At 39.9% G+C, this 4,269-nt stretch overlaps 1 protein-coding gene across 2 annotated transcripts in view; it reads left to right on the top strand.

Moving 5' to 3' along the window:
- Window positions 1-164: 164 nt before the first annotated feature.
- LOC118408498 (urease accessory protein D-like) overlaps window positions 165-4,269 on the top strand; it is a 14,957-nt gene continuing 10,852 nt past the window's right edge. The window contains exon 1 of one of the 2 annotated variants that reach the window (XM_035809312.1): window positions 165-439. The gene's annotated coding sequence lies outside the window, so the exon portion shown is untranslated. Of the gene's footprint in view, window positions 440-3,825; window positions 3,976-4,269 lie in introns of those variants that run through there. The other variant, XM_035809313.1, reaches the window with a different exon arrangement.

Genomic DNA, 4,269 nt, shown 5'->3' with positions numbered 1-4,269 from the left:
CCAACAAACTCCTCGGGTGGGCGGAGCAGTACCAAATCCACATAGTCAGGCCACTCCCATGATCTATCTATTACTTACAGCCCATAGCAACAGTGATGTTTGTCTTTGCGTTCACACCTTTTACATTATGTATGCCTTTAGCAGTCTTTGATGTGTAGTCTCTGGTCTCTGTGTTAATTCCCTGTCTGCCAGTTCTGTTCTGCAAGACAATAGGATTGTCTGGCCAACACAACCTTCTACTTGTATGTTAAAAGTAACAGGACTGGTTTATAAATATCAAAAGAATAATGCCGACTAATGAGGATAGGATAAATAGAACAGCAAACTAGAGTTAGGAGTTCAGTCCATGTAAGAGAACAGTCTGTACAGAGGAGCACGTGCACTGTTGTAACTGGAATACCCGCCGAGCCGCATTGAAGCCTAATCCGTGCCTGTAACTGTGAGTATAGTATTGTACAGTATAGTAAAACACAACGCAATGTCCTACCTTATGTAATATTGTCACAACGGCTCGTGTCGTGGTTAGGGATTCCTTAGTGCACTGATTGTTATTGTTGTTACCTGATAGTTGTTTAATGTGCTTCAATAAATGTACTTCACTAGGACCAGAATCTAGTCGATATGTCTTCGCCTTCCTCTAGTCTTAGAGTAAAGTTACGGTAAAGCAAGGAGGTTAAAGAAAGAGAGGAGAGCGTTCCTATTGTTCCAATCTTTGCCGCGAGTGTGAATCACATCGAAGTGCTAATTACCCCAATCTGCATCTCGCCAGGCTAGCGTGGGCCTTTGTTTACGAGTCAGTTTCAACATCACTCGTCCAGGAACATCGATTTGGGGCCGGGATTTCAGCGATTTTGAGGATGATTCTCATTAAATACAGCGCTACTTTTACTAAGGAAACAGATATCAATAGTGACGATACTTCGCCGGAGGCAAGTGCGAGCATAGTTCCCCACGGGCCACAGAAATGTGTGTAACAACAAGTCACGCGGTGTAGAAGAACGCTGGGTCGGCTTTCATAGCCCAGGACACACGGAGCTATTTGTAAGAAGCTTGAGAAACGCTATGCAACTTTATTTTCAAGTCTGTCAAATTAAGATATCAAGCCATCTGTGTAAAAAAAAATGCGTTCATCGTGAGGCAAAAATTCCCTCTATACCGACAAAATAAATTTCCTCGGAAATATCATCTTGCTTCCCATCATTGCCATGAACATCCACGGAGCCCTCAGAGTACAAAATTCATGCATCACGAACAGCAAAAATCGATCGCAAACAGCAACAACAAATACTTATTTGGCACACCCAAGCCCACTACTATCGTTGAAAAAAGTCTCTTTTGCAGGGCAAGCGTAATAATTTTTTAATAGACCTCCTTGGGTAAAGTAAGTGGTTACACTATTACAGGTAGTGCTACAATCAAACAATTGGATAAAAAATATCTAGAGCTATGCTATTACGAAAACTACTGTTTACATGCCTCTTCCCTCTTTTTAAAACAAGTATATACGAACTCACAGAGTTTTTGTTGTACAATGTTGTCTCTGGCTGTCATTATATACAGTATACAAATAGTTTGTCTTTGGTTAACTGTTTACATCGGGGGTCTACAATGGGAACACTGTTGAAAGAATTGCGTATATCACTGTATATGGGACACTCTAATATGTCATCGAACCTTACATTTGTAAATCTGGAACTGATTGATAATTCCAACTAAGTACTTCCTTAGTACTTAATACATCAGTCAATAAGACAAAGATGAATAGGAGATAACATCAGTGTCATCGAACATTTTTCTAGATTTGAGCGGCCGGAATTGATGGTGATGAAAATAGATGTCAGTTTATCATTTGGTATATCTCCTCCATACGTGTTGTTTGTTTGCTTATTTGCAATTGAAAAAACATAACGTTAATAAATACATGACAAAGAAATATAAATGAAATAGGATAGTGCAAAGGAGGCCTGAAGCGTGTGCTTATATAAAGGTCTCTTTTTGTCAAATTCTAACAGTTCAATTAATCAATGAATCAAATAAAATTATAAATAAAAAGGAAGTAAAGAAGAACAATGAACTAACTAAACAACTAATGAAATGACACAATCAAATGACACAACAAATTTATCAGAAATGAAAGAAAATGAAAAATATACAGCTTTCTTAAATCCAAATTTAGTAGGTGTTAAGTGTTATCCGCCCGGTCACACCATCCTTGCGTTCTGTTAAATGTTATCAATGAGTGCTAGGGCCGTACATTTATGAATGGGACGTACTACCGTGCGGAGGTTTCTAAAATCACTACGCTCCTCACGTTTGTAATTATCCACGCCGTTCAAGCATGGCGTTCCCGGGTACGTCGTGCAATATCTACCCTTTATTACCTACAAGCTACCCGGCAAACCGTGAAAGGAATTACCTATCGGAATGTACATGTGTGCAGGCCGATGGACTTGTATTGTGTATATACTCTATTTATTAACACAACTTTGAGCATTGGCCATATGAGTAGGTTAAAGGGTACATATTAACATCGACCCCCCTCCCCTCCCCTTCCCATTGCAAGTTTGGAAAAATACTTGACTTTTGGCACAGAACTGAAAGATACGGGATAATAGACATTTGATATAACAATCACTTTTATCAAGTCGGAGATCACTTTTTGGGCCTTAACATTGCGTTTCAGCATGTTTCAGAAGTGGTTACGGAACTATACCGCAATTTTCAGGAGGTCGGACCAAATCTCGTAACCCTTCTGCGAGTTTTTGTCCGCCCATAACAAATGGCTCCCTCCTCACGTGCACAATCTTCCAAAGAGAATGATACAATCACCTTTATGTCTTTTACCAGGAAGAGAACAAACTGACCCTTAACAGGTAAATGACATCTACCCACATGTAAATCTGCCTGAGGGATAATTTCTTTTACCAGGAAGAGAACAAAGAACAGGAAGGGGGGTGTTTGGTCCGTGTCATCGTGTAGATCGTGTGAGAAGTAGTTAAAGTAATATAAGGCGCAGCACGCACAAGATAAGAGCTAGAAGCAGACCCTGAGAGAGAGACAGAGTTCATCTTCCGCTCGCCATAGGTCATAGTTCTATAACCGGTTTCCGAAAAAAAAACGCTTGAACTCCGTTTCGGAGCGTTACAAAACCTCGTGGACAGATCTTCGTGGGCAAATTATTCGATAGTGTAGTCAAGCAGGTATGTCACTTCGAGTGCGGCAGTATTTTTAAATCTAAATCCTTAACAGAAGATACTTACAAGTAAATTTTATGGATGACATCCGCCCGCTCAAAAAAAAAAAAAAAAAACAAGAATTTTTTTCTTCTTCGGAGATGGTCAACATGACAAGAAAGTACCAAAAGGGGAAAGTATGTTGTATCATAACCTAATTATTGTATTTGTAGAAGTGACATTAGCGAGGTAGCCATGACTGTAGTTATAGAAGGAAACCAGCAGGATAGTTGGAAAAATGGCACCACTATGGAAGTCATAAGTGAAGTTGCCAACTTGGTAAGTGATACCAGTCTACTACACTAGTTCACTTCTTTAATACAGGAATGAATGATTTGTCGTCAGTACTACCATATTTTGTCACTTTTACTCTTCTTACAACATTTATGGTGTCTATTTTGAAAATTTAGCCATCTTGTTTTTTTTTACCCATCTTGTTTTTTTTTCGCCCTATCTCACTATTTTTGCAGTCTGTCATCCATAAAATTTACTTGCTGTGGCCTTAATGTATAAAAATATTGCCACTGTTGAATTGCTGAAAGTCGCTAGGTGGGGTATGAATGACGTGATCATATGGCAATAGGTCACTCGTTGGACTTTGACTTTGGCCGCTTGCCATCTCGGGTAAAGGGCGAGCCTGCGCGGTGGGCCTCACCAATCCCCTGCAGTAAAATTCACTTCGAGAATCTGTTCAAGAGGGAGTCTTTGTGGACGTGAGGCATTTTCGGCTTAAGAGGGTCAGGTAAGAATTAAGGAAATCCACAGTCTGGTTTGTGAATGTGTTAAAGACATGTCGCGAATCGACCAAGCCATACAATGTAACAATGACAGGGCGCGCGCAAAGATCTACTAGTATATGTATATACAAAAGGGGGGTGTGACTGGGGCTCGTCTGAGGCGTAGTTGTTAAAATGGCCGCTCGCAGAAAAAAAACACCTTCTCTTTTTAACGGGCTATGTCAAGGCAGCTCTCGCAGTGGAATAAATGTATTTTTCTAGTTTTAAAGAAAGAAAAAAAATGTTCTGTGTTTTTTTTG

This window comes from Branchiostoma floridae, unplaced genomic scaffold, assembly GCF_000003815.2.
Source record: "Branchiostoma floridae strain S238N-H82 unplaced genomic scaffold, Bfl_VNyyK Sc7u5tJ_162, whole genome shotgun sequence".
In the NCBI taxonomy this organism is placed as follows: domain Eukaryota; kingdom Metazoa; phylum Chordata; class Leptocardii; order Amphioxiformes; family Branchiostomatidae; genus Branchiostoma; species Branchiostoma floridae.
Note: the sequence above shows the minus strand (reverse complement) of the source record. Positions and strands in the feature narration are given on the sequence as shown.